The sequence below is a fragment of the Cetorhinus maximus genome, chromosome 4 (genome assembly GCF_964194155.1).
Source record: "Cetorhinus maximus chromosome 4, sCetMax3.hap1.1, whole genome shotgun sequence".
NCBI classification, from domain to species: Eukaryota; Metazoa; Chordata; class Chondrichthyes; order Lamniformes; family Cetorhinidae; genus Cetorhinus; species Cetorhinus maximus.
Window position 1 is genome coordinate 55,510,263 of NC_135882.1, and position 13,065 is coordinate 55,523,327.

Consider the following 13,065-nt stretch of genomic DNA (forward strand, 5'->3'; position numbering starts at 1 on the left):
ATCAGGCAGGCTGTATAATTGGTGACTGATGTGATACCACTGGTTTTGTGTCCCCCTCCTCCCCCAACCAACCACAAGATTAATTTCACTCCATTGTTTCAACTGGGTTTCTTTGGGCAGCTTTTTCCGGGTTGGCGAGCAGGGGGTGGGGCCCACTCGCTGACGCATAAAATGACGCGGGGTGATGTTGGGCGGGCGTCCCGACGTCACCCCGCGTTATTTACATTATCAGGTCGGCGGGCATGGAGCCAAGGTCGGCTGCGCGCCTGCCAACCTGCCAACGGCCACTTAAGGCCATTAATAAAGTAATTGAAGTAATCAATGGACCTGCCCGTCCAACCTTAAGATTGGCGGGCAGGCTGGGAGCTCAGGCGAGCTTCCGAAGAAACATGAAACCTCATCCATGGGCGGGATAAGGTTTCATGAGGGTTTTAAAAATGTTTATGAAATTTATAAATAAAAATCATTGACATGTCCCAGCTCAGGTGACAGTGTCACTTTGCGCGAAAGAGCTCACTCCCAGCTCGGGGAATTCCCCCCGTGCCTGCACATGGAGCACGCAGTGCTTCCGAGTGGATGTCACGCTGGATGGGCCTTAATTGGCCCACCCACATAAAATGGCGGCGCGCCCCCGATCAGGGGCGCCGATCAGGAACCCGCCTGCCCATGCCCACTCCTGCACAACACCCCCCCCGATGGGGGGATAAATGCTGCCCTTTGTGCCTTCATTTTGAATATTAGTTTTGTTTTTCTATCATTGAAGATAGTTTGCCTGAAATGGGCAACTAAGCCCAATGGATAGCATAGGCAATCCTTTGAAATCCTCTTGCCTTAGGATGATGGTCAGCAGGAGACCTCTTCATCCACTTGTCTGGCTACCTTCAGGGATCTGTGGCAATGCACTCCAAGGTTCCTATGTTTTTCTATACTTCTCAGAATCCTCCCATTCCTTGTGTCTTCCCTTGCTTGTTTCCCCTCCTCAAATATATTACCTCACACTTCTCTGGATTGACTTTCATTTGCCATTTTTCTTGTCACCTGACCAGCCTGTTGACACCTTCCTGCAGTCTACAACTTTCTTCCTGCAGTCTACAGCTTATCAACCAGATGGCCAATTTTTGTGTTTCCTTAATCATTCTCCTTACGTTAAAATTTAAATCATTGATATATACCATGAACAGCAAGGAACTCACTAGTGAGCCCTATGAATCCCCACAAAAAACAGCCTTCTTGTCCCAAAAACGTCTCTTAACCATAACACTTTGCCTCCTGCCGCTGGGCCAATTTTGAATCCAATTTACCACTTTCCTTAGATCCCGTGAGCTTTTAATCTTCTTATCAGCCAGCTATGTGGGACCTTGTAAAAGCCTTGCTAAAATTAATGTAGATTGCATCAAATGCTCTACCCTCACCCACCCTCCCTGTCATCTCATGAGAAACTTCAGTAAAGTTAATCAGACATTACTTTCCTTTTCCAAATCGATGTTGATTGTCCTTGATTAATATGTCCCTCGCTAAATGATTGACCATCTCTATTTACAGTTTGCTAACAAAGGTGACCCTCAAATCAAAGCATGTTTCCTTGTCATCGCCTCCCTCAGCACAACCTGCCAGAGCGGTCTCAGGAAAGCCTTTCAGGAACTGTGCCTACACATTTATATTCCTGCCTGAGAAATTCTGGAGCTCTACAATATCAGACTGACATAGCAACAAATAGTCCTTATTGTGCTCTTTGTAGAGAGTTCTCTATGTTTACAAACTCAGAAATGTAAATTACAGTTTCGTTGGATTAGTACTTAGACAGCTTCAAATCTTCATGTAGGTTTCATGAACAAGGTTTTTTTCCGTTAACTTTCACACTCAAGTGAGAATTTGTAACTTCAGTTCATTCTAGGAAATAATTTATTTGGGCAGGATTTTGCCCTTGGCGTGCGGGACTGACAGGGGCGTGCGGGGGCGGTCAGGAAGCCAACCGCCTTCCGCAATCGGCAGCACACCACAATTTCATGCTGGCGGGCCAATTAAGGCCCACCCAGCGTGAGACGCAAGTGGTAGCGTGTGCAGGTGCCTGTGCGGACATGGGAAGAAGGGCAGGCAGTCCTAGCGCGAACTTTGTGCATGGGCTCGAGAGAGCGCTGAATAATCTCCCTGAGGCGTGGAGCTGCCTCAGGGAGATGAAGAAGATATTGAAAAAATTAATAAACAGCAGAAAAATGTAATAAAGCATGTCCCCTCATGTAACTCTGTCACATGTTTTTAATTAAAAAATAAAGTTTTCATTTTATTTGTATTTGCTTTTGGAAACCTCATCCTGCTCGCGGATGAGATTTCCAAAATAATACAAAGGGCACTTGGCCTTTTCACCTGCCCACCAACCGTTAGGTTGAATGGGCAGTGAAAAATTAACAACAATTGATAAATTAATGGCCTTAATAGGCCTTTTAATTGTCAGCGGGCACACTGCCAGCTCTGGCGCATACCCGCCGACCGAACTATCGCGCCTCATTTCACGCTCGGTCGGGGTGGGCACACGCCCGCCCACCTAGTTAAAAATTCTGGCCTATGTTTAAACAGTGCACCGTAGCTTTCCCAAATATAAAACATAACCAAAATATTTTCCACATTCATTTTTATTTTATTTAAATCTAGACTGATATCATTTTGTCATGTTTTGGAATGTTATTTGAGCCTGGTCTGTTCCTGTGGATTGTGCAGCATAATGGGATGAGTATTAACAATCAAGAAGAGGTGGATTCAGATATGCACAGGGAGTTAAATCTCCTAAAAGCAACATTGAATCAGGATCCGGATATCATTCACCCATTCTGGGTTTCAACTGGATCCAGTGAGTTCCTTCACTGTTTGATAGGTGGTTGCCAACTTCTTGAAGGTCAGTTCATCTGTCTTGAACAACACTCATTTGATATGCCAGTCTTCACCATAGCATGGGAGCAGCTTATGCAACTCTGCCTTGCACCTCTGACCAAGAGGAGCAGCAACACCAACAGCAGCACGAGCAACACCAACGTAGCATCAGCTGCCTCCTTCTCAGTCACATGCTACCCCACAGAACAGAGGGGATGGACACACAGATCCAACTCCAAGGAGACGAGACCCCCTCCCAACCCAGGGTCTACAAGCAGATATCAGCTCTCTCGACATATGTGAACACTGATGTCTCGGTGGGTCAGGTTCTCATAGCAGGTTATTGTTAGCGTCTTCAGCTTCCAAGAACAAGACCAACTTTCTGTAGTGATATGATGTACATACACCTTTAAGGGTGCACATCTTTAACTACTGTCAACATTACACACCTGGGCAGGATGTAATGGATTAGTCTCATGACTTGTAGGCCGTCTGAAAAACAAAAGTCGTAGATGTCAGACATGTGCCTCACAGTCCCGCAGTGAGCATTATCTGTGTATAGTATTATCTTCAATTTAAGAGCCTGGGGGCGAAATCCTACCAGATTTGCACTAAGTGCGGTAGCGGGCAGGTAAAACATTGTTTTACCCATCGGCCGCGATAGCAGGTTTTTACGCCGTATCATCCCAAATCCATCACATTACTTTTGCATTCCTGGGAAACACGCCACTTACAAGGCAGGTGGGCTCTCATTCGCCCTCCACACCATCACCTCGCCACTTCATCACGCCAGGCACCACATTTACAGTACAGCCGCGCTCAGTGCTTCCAGCCCAGGACTACAGCAAAGAAGACATGGCCCCGAAAGGAAAGAAGACTGCAGCCCTTGAGCGCCTTTTGGACATAGTGGAGGTCCGCTGTGGTGTTCTCTACCTCTGGCTGCAGGAGGGGCAGTTACATTAACACTCCAACTTGCAAGGCAATGGCAGAGGTGATCAGTGCCAATGTTGCACAGAAGAGGTTGGCCATCCAATGCAGATAGAGGATGATTGATCCCATCCATGCAACCAAGGTATGGCAACCATCTCATCACTCTAAACTCACACACTCAAGCCCATCTCACAGTGAATACTGGCATCTCACTCACTGCCAACACAAGGGACATCTCCACCCATTCTCACACACATACATGTCCATCTGGCCTCATCTCCTCTGGAGACTACCTGTTCAGCCCTCACCATCTTGAGGCCACTTGCACAGATCAACATGTGGCCCACACACAACCTTGGACACCCTCCTTCCCCAGTACAGCTCTCATCCTGCAGCCTCTTCCCTTGCCTGAGGCCACATCTCCCACTCCCCAAGCAAGACCTTGCTCTGCAGCCATTGAAAAGCCACCCACATGTGGCTGATCAGGTAGTTAGAGACCTACCCTTGAGCGCCCCTAAAAGTGATGTGGATGAAGTGATGTCTGTGAAGCCTGACGCTGGTGACTGTGAGTGCTGACTGAAGCAAGGTAGGCAAACAAACCTTGAAGTCCCAAGCGAAGACCACACCTGTTGTGAAACACATCAGCATGAAAGGGTGGATGATCAAGTGGGGTGGGATGAATCTGGTGGGTTGGCCTTATAATTATATGCTGATGTATTACAATGAGGTTCCCAATGTCTAATGGCGGGAAACACTGCCCTCCATCAGTGGGTGGAGCGGACGATCGCAAACAGGTTTTGTGACATCATGAAACCTATTTTTGGCCTTCTCACCATATTGTCTGTTCACGATGCCAGACACGCTCAACGCCAGCGGGCATGGAAAATCCCGGCCCATATTATTGTTTTGCCAATCTTTATGTGTGATTGGTAAATTTATGCCTAGAATTAGAACAGAACACTTCCAAGTGGATAAGGTGAGCACGCGTTATGACTGGTAATGAAGATGGCTATCACTGGAGGGTGACATTCCTCAAGTTCTGTCTCTCACCAAGGCTGTGATCCCTCTTCCCCTGCAAGGATAAAAAGCATAGAGTTTGTGAGTGTAAAAATGGATTGTGTGGAGAGGAGGGAAGGTCATCATTTGTGATTGGGGAGTGTGGGGCATGGATGTAAGAGAGTAATAGGATGAGGATGAGTGTGAGTGCTGGCTGCTCAGATGGGGATGTGAGGTACCCGGAGAGAGAAGAATGAATGGATCTGCAAGGTGTGCTGATTTCTGTGCAGCCGACTGCAAGGAAAGTCAGAGTGTTTGTCTTGACATCTTAAAGCATTATGCCACTCACTTATTTCACCCTCCTGAGGTACTAGATTCTTAGTGCACTGACTCCAGTTTTGAGGGAGCACCCTCCTGCTGTTAACTTCCTTGCCCTTTTCCATCCATGCCTGTTTGGTTTGAGAAGCTGTCCTCTTCCACCACCCTTGGGAAATATCACTTTACTGTCGACCCTCAGATCCCATAGCAGGACCCCCAGGTATGAGTGGGAGAACCGGGAGCATCCCTCTCAGATCTCCCCTCCATTCCTGTGGTGTTGTAGCCCCAGGAATTCATGTCCAGTTGAGCTTTTCTGATGCATGCAAAGGTACCTTTAATTAGAAAGCCCTTCTTTGACAGATTAAATACGTTATCCCACCCAGCCTCTCTCGTTAAAAAAGCCACAGCAAAGCATGCTGCAGATCCCAATGGGTTCTCAACCTGCTAAAGGCTTTTGACCATGGATCGTCAGTTTAAAATTCCTCCTAATATATGTGAACATGATATATAGGGAAATGTGTTCACAATGCTTCTGAGATAATAACACTCATTTTTAAAATCTTTCCTTGCAATAACTTTGCCTAACCTTTTGTTGCATCTGTCAAATAACTGAGAAAGTGAGTCTCAAAGCCGGGCAATCTGAACAGTATGCAATTATGAAGATTGTATGAATCATGTGTGGTTACCATGCACTCAAGCTTTCAAAAGGATATTACTCCACTCCAATATATGACTGCATGAAAAAATGAATTCCATTCAAATAATGGAACCACTATAGCAAAAGTACAGCAACATTAGAAATAAAACAAAACTTCAGAGAGGAATTTGATCCATCTAATCCTTGCCAATGAAACACTAATCAAAGCGAAAGACACATTCCTACATGGTGTAAAAAACATATATGGCCCATTGCCACTAGACCATCTAGGGATACGCATCTGTATTGTTGAATCAGGTTAGGATGGGAAATAAGGAAAAATGATTGGAATATGCTTGGCACAAATCGGCATATTGATTGCAACCATTTTGGGGTATGATGTACTATTAGTTACCTTAATACACTTCCAATATGTCATAAGCAGATAAAAATAAAGCACTCAATGCCCAGCATATTTTGCAGTCATACTTCTCAAATCTTGACCAGTCAAGGCACTTAAATTTAATTTTCTATTTCAGCAAAGTATGTTCATTCTCACAAAATGTGTGACCAGAGGCGAGTCATTAAATCAGCTCTCAGTAGGAGCTTAAATATTTGGCACTGAAATTATTATGAAGTGCTTTAGGATTTAGCATTCTTTCTGCCAAAACAAAAGAAAAAAAAAATCTCTACTCCAGCTAACAGAATGCTACTTGTCCAGAAGTCAGTCTCCTATCACTGCAACAATATGTATGGGAATACTGTGAAAAGATGTGAGTAAGACAATAAGAGCCAAGATCATTACTGCATTTGTGGTCATGTTGTGCATATCATATACCACCAGGATATTCTCAGGATGAAATACTTTCTATTGTCAAAAATGACTTAATTTACTGGAAGTGTTTAGGAGAACAAACAGGGGCAGTAACTGGGGAATATCTGCAATTACAAAGGTCTTTCGATTCATCTGCTACTCAGGCGGTTGCATGGGAGAAGAATATAACTCCATGTAAACCAACCTTGTAAACTAGCAGAAGCTGACCAACAGCTCTGAGAAAGTTGGTGCAGGTCCAGTAATGTTGCTAACTTAAAAAATATCTTCGACAATAAGCTTTATGATATGTGAAGATGAGGGGTTGATTGAACTTGGGCAGGTGGTGATTTACGTCAGCATTTGATCATTTTTATTGCAGGAGAAAACTCTGAAGTGCATAAAAGTACAATTTGCAGTGCATTGAGTTGAACAATTACTGAAGGAGGGTTGCAAGGACTGAAAGAGAACAAAGAATAAGAACAAAGAAAAGTACAGCACAGGAACAGGCCCTTCGGCCCTTCAAACCTGCGCTGATCATATTGCCCGTCAACTAAAACATTTTGCACTTCCGGGGTCCGTATCCCTCTATTCCCATCCTATTCATGTATTTGTCAAGCTCTTAAACACTACTTAAACATTACTATCGTGCCTGCTTCCACCACCTCCTCTGGCAGCGAATTCCAGACACTCACTACCCTCTGCGTAAAAAACTTGCCCCGCACATCTCCTCTACAGTTTTCTCCTCGCACCTTAAATCTATGTCCCCTAGTAATTGACTCTTCCACCCTGGGAAAAAGTTTCTGACTATCTACTCTGTCCATGTCACTCCTAATTTTGTAAACTTCTATCAAGTCGCCTCTCAGTCTCCGTCGCTCTAGTGAGAACAATCCGAGTTTCTCCAACCTCTCCTCATAGCTAATAACCTCCAGACCAGGCAGCATCCTGGTAAACCTCCTCTGCACCCTCTCCAATGCCTCCATATCGTTCTGGTAATGTAGCGACCAGAAGTGCACGCAATATTCCAAGTGTATCCTAACCAAAGTTCTATACAGCTGCAGCATGACTTCCCAGCTTTTATACTCAATACCCCTGCCAATGAAGGCAAGCATGCCATATGCCTACCTGACTACCTTATCCACCTGTGTTGCCACTTTCAGTGACCTGTGGACCTGTACACCCAGATCTCTCTGCCCATCAATGCACTTAAGGGTTCTGCCATTTACTGTATAATTCCTGCCTGTATTAGACCTTCCAAAATGCATTACCTCACATTTGTCCAGATTAAACTCCATCTGCCTTTTCTCCGCCCAAGTCTCCAACCAATCTATATCCCGTTGTATCCTTTGACAATCCTCTTCACTATCTGCAACTCCTCCAATCTTAGTGTTGTCTGCAAACTTACTAATTAGCCCAGTTACATTTTCCTCCAAATCATTTATGGATACTACAAACAGCAAAGGTCCCAGCACTGATCCCTGCGGAACTCCACCAGTCACAGCTCTCCATTCAGAAAAGCACCCTTCCACTGCTACCCTCTGTCTTCTATGACCAAGCCAATTCTGTATCCATCTTGCCAGCTCACCTCTGATCCCGTGCATCTTTACCTTCTGTACCAGTCTGCCATGAGGGACCTTGTCAAAGGCCTTACTGAAATCCATAATCCATGTATATAACATTCACTGCCCTTCCATCGTCGATCATCTTTGTCACTTCCTCGAAAAACTCGATCAAGTTAGCGAGACACGACCTCCCCTTCACAAAACCATGCTGCCTCTCACTAATACGCCCATTTGCTTCCAAATGGTAGTAAAGCCTGTCACGAAGAATCTTCTCCAATAGTTTCCCTACCACTGACATAAGGCTCACCGGCCAGTAATTTCCTTGATTATCCCTGCTACCCTTCTTAAACAATGGAACAACATTGGCCATTCTCCAGTCCTCTGGGACCTCACCCGTAGCCAGTGAGGATACAAAGATTTCTGTCAAGGCCCCAGCAATCTCCTTCCTTGCCTCCCTCAGTACTCTGGGGTAGATCCCATCTGACCCTGGGGACTTATCCACCTTAATATTCTTCAAGACGTCTAACACACCCTCTTTTTTGATCTCAACATGATCCAGGCTATCTACACACTCTTCCCTAGATAAATCAACCGCTAAATCCTTTCTTTGGTGAATACTGATGAGAAGTATTCATTTAGTATCTCTCCCATTTCTTCTGGCTCCACATACAGATTCCCACCTCTGTCCATGAGTGGGCCTACCCTTTCCCTGGCTACCCTCTTGCTTTTTACATATGTATAAAAGACCTTGGGATTTTCCTTAATCCTGGTTGCCAGTGACTTTTCATGATCCCTTTTAGCCCTCCGGACTCCTTGCTTAAGTTTCTTCCTACTTTCTTTATATTCTCCATGGGCTTCATCTGTTCCCAGCCTTCTAGCCCTTACGAATGCTTCCCTTTTCTTTTTGACTAATCTCACAATATCCTTTGTTAACCAAGGTTCCTGAAACTTACCATGCTTATCCTTCATCCTAGCAGGAACATGTTGGTCCTGAATTCTTATCAACTGACGTGTGAAAGCCCCCCACATGTCAGTTGTTGATTTGCCCTCAAACATCCACCTCCAGTCTAGATTCCTCAGTTCCTGCCTAATATTGTTATAATTAGCCTTCCCCCAATTAAGCACCTTAACCCGAGGATCCCTGTTATCCTTATCCACCAGTACCTTGAAACTTACTAAATTATGGTCACTTTTCCCAAAATGCTCCCCTACTGAAACTTCGACCGCCTGGCCGGGTTCATTCCCTAATACCAGGTCCAGTATTGCCCCTTCCCTAGTTGGACTATCTACATATTGTCTCAGGAAGCCCTCCTGGATGCACCTTACAAAATCTGCACCATCCAAACCCCTAGCACTAAGTGATTCCCAGTCAATATAGGGAAAGTTAAAATCACCCACCACAACAACCCTACTGCTTTTACATCTTTCCAAAATCTGCCTACATAACTGTTCCTCAATCTCCCGCCGGCAATTAGGAGGCCTATAGTAAACCCTCAACATTGTGACTGCACCCTTCCTATTCCGGAGCTCTACCCATATTGCCTTGCTGCATGAGCCCACCGAGGTGTCCTCCTGTCGTACAGCTGTGATATTCCCCTTAACCAGCAGTGCAACTCCCCCACCTCTTCTACATCCCTCTCTATCCTGCCTGAAACATCTAAATCCTGGAATGTTTATCTGCCAATCCTGTCCATCCTTCAACCAAGTCTCTGTAATAGCAATAACATCATAGTCCCAAGTACTAATCCAAGCTCTAAGCTCATCTGCCTTACCTGTAACACTTCTCGCATTGAAACAAATGCATTTCAGACCCCCAGTCCCACTGTGTTCAGTAATTTCTCCCTGCCTGCCCTTCCTCTTAGTCCTACTGGCCATATTCACTGGTTCCCAGTCATTTATTTCACCTGCTGACCTATTGCTCTGGTTCCCACCCCCCTGCCATACTAGTTTAAACCCTCCCGAGTGACACTAGCAAACCTCGCAGCCGGGATATTGGTGCCCCTGCAGTTTAGATGCAACCCGTCCTTCTTGTACAGGTCCCACCTGCCCCAGAAGAGATCCCACTGATCCAGATATCGGAAACCCTCCCTCCTACACCATCTGTTCAGCCACGTGTTCAGCTGCACTATCTTCCTATTTCTAGCCTCACTGGCATGAGGCACAGGGAGTAATCCTGAGATTACAACCCTAGAGGTCCTGTTTTTTAACTTTATGCCTAACTATCTGAACTCCCGCTGCAGGACCTCGTCACTCTTCCTGCCTATGTCGTTAGGACCAATGTGTACCATGACCTCTGGCTGTTCTCCCTCCCCCTTCAGAATGTCCCGTACCCGATCAGAGACATCCTGGACCCTGGCACCAGGGAGGCAACATACCATCCTGGTGTCTCTTTCACGACCACAGAAGCGCCTTTCTGAGCCCCTGACTATAGAGTCCCCTATGACAATTACTTTTCTGTGCTTTGACCCCCCCCGCTGAACAACAGACACAGCCGTGGTGCCACTGCTCTGGCTACTGCTGTTGTTTTCCCCTGATAGGCCATCCACCCCAACAGTATCCAAAATGGTATATCTGTTAGAGAGGGGGACAGCCACAGGGAATTTCTGCACTGACTGCCTGCCCCTTCTAGTGGTCTCTCATCTATCTGTCTGTACCTTGGGTGTGACCACGGCTCCAAAACTCCTGTCAATGACGCTTTCCGCCATCTGAATGCTCCTAAGTGCATCCAACTGCTGCTCTAACCGATCCATGCGGTCTGTGAGGAGCTGCAATTGGGTACACTTCCTGCAGATGTAGTTATCCGGGACACTTGAAGCGTCACAGATTTCCCACATCCCACAGGTGAAGCACTTCACCCCAGCAACTGCCATTTCTAGAACTATTTAATAAATTAATTTAAATCTAATAACTGCTTATTGACTCCTTATTAACTATACGTTCCCTAGGGCTAGATTTCTACTATAAATGCTAAATTCTAAGAACAGTAATCCCCTGATTCTGGTCTAGATACCCTCTACTTATTAATTAAGTGAATAATTTATTTGGTTTAATTAGTTTAACAATGTTTGGACTTTTGACACTTTATAATTTCCAGCATTTAGCATCCTATTGTAATTTACAAAAGACATTCTACACAATGCAATAAATCTAAATAAGTGCTGTAAAACTATTCCTTACAAGTACAGACAGAAGAACATCTTACATGTGTATTAAATATCCCCTGCGACCATCACCAATAGTAATTTTCGGCCTATTTTTCTTTGCTGAACCAGTCAAAATGTTTTATTTTGTGTATTTTAATTTCCTTAGAAAATAAAAATAGTTCATGTTTGCTGTTGTGCTGCAAATTATAAGAAAATCCTAGGCCAAGTGTCTTCGGACACAAACGCAAAATAAAAATGATAAGTCATTGTGATTCTCAAAAATGATTAGCTTAACAACAACATTGACTTACATTTACTTAGCACCTTTAATGTAGAAAACATCGGAGTCAGATGGTTGTCTGTTTAAGTTCTGTTCCAGAGACTGGAGCACAAAATCTAGGCTATCCAATTCTTTCTTGAATGCCTCAGTTGAACCTGCTTCCACCACACTTCCAGACAGTACATTCCAAACCCTAACTACTCGCGTGTGAAAAAAGCTTTTTCTCACCTCGCACTTGCATCTTTTACAAAACACTTTAAAATTGTGCCCTCTGGTTCTCGATCCGTTTACGAGTGGGAACAGTTTCTTCCTATCTACTCTGTCCAGACCCTTCATTATTTTGAAAACTTCTACCAAGTCTCCTCTTAGCCTTCTCCTTTCCAAGGGAAACAGTCCCAACGTCTCTAATCTTTCCTCATAACTGAAGTGTCTCATCCCGGGATCCATTCTCGTAAACCTCTTCTGCACTCTCTCCAATGCGTTCACATCCTTCCTATAATGTGGCACCCAGAATTGTACACAATACTCCAGCTGAAGTCTAACCAGTGTCTTATATAAGTTTATCATAACCTCCCTGCTCTTGTACCCTATGCCCCTATTAATGAAGCCTAGAATACTGTATGCTTTAGAAACAACTGTCTCTACCTGTCCTGCCACCTTTAATGATTTATGTACATATATACCCAGGTCTCTCTGCTTCTGCACACCCCTTAGAATAGTATTATGTTATACTGTCTCTCCATGTTATTTGTATCAAAGTGTATCACCTCACACTTCTCCGCATTGAACTTCATCTGCCATCTATCTGCCCACTCTACCAATGTGTCAATGTCCTTTTGAAGTTTTACACTGTCCTCCTCACAGTTTACAATTCTCCCAAGTTTTGTGTCATCCACAAACTTTGAAATTGTCCCCTGCACACCAAGATCTAGATCATTTATATATGTCAGGAAGAGCAAGGGTCCCGATACTAACCCCTGCGGGACTCCAATACAAACCTTCTTCCAGCCCGAAAAATACCCATTAACCATTACTCTTTGTTTCCTATCCGTCAGCCAATTTTGTATCCATATTGCTGCTGCCCCTTTAATTCCATGACCTATAACTTTCCTCACAAGTCTGTTGTGTGGCACTGTTTCAAAGGCCTTTTGGAAGTCCATATACACCACATCAATGGCCTTGACCTCATTAACCATCTCTGTTACCTCTTCAAAAAGTCTTCAAAAAACTCCAGCAAATTAGTTAGACATGATTTTTCTTCAACAAATCCATGCTGACTCTTCCAAATCAGACATTTTTCCATGTGACTATTAATTCTATCTCGAATAATTGTTTCTAGCAGTTTCCCCACCACTGAAGTTAAACTGATTGGTCTGTAATTGCAGGGCAGATCTTTACAGCCTTTTTTGAACAAGGGCGTAATGTTTGTAATTCTCCAGTCCTCCGGCACCTCCCCTGAATCCAGGGAACATTGAAAGATTATTGCCAGTGCCTCTGCAATTTCCACTCTCACTTTGTTCAAT

General features: G+C 44.6%; 1 protein-coding gene across 1 annotated transcript in view; it reads left to right on the forward strand.

Annotated features, from left to right (window-relative positions):
- csmd3b (CUB and Sushi multiple domains 3b) overlaps window positions 1-13,065 on the forward strand; it is a 2,128,577-nt gene that overhangs the window by 539,084 nt on the left and 1,576,428 nt on the right. The gene's annotated exons all lie outside the window — the stretch shown is intronic.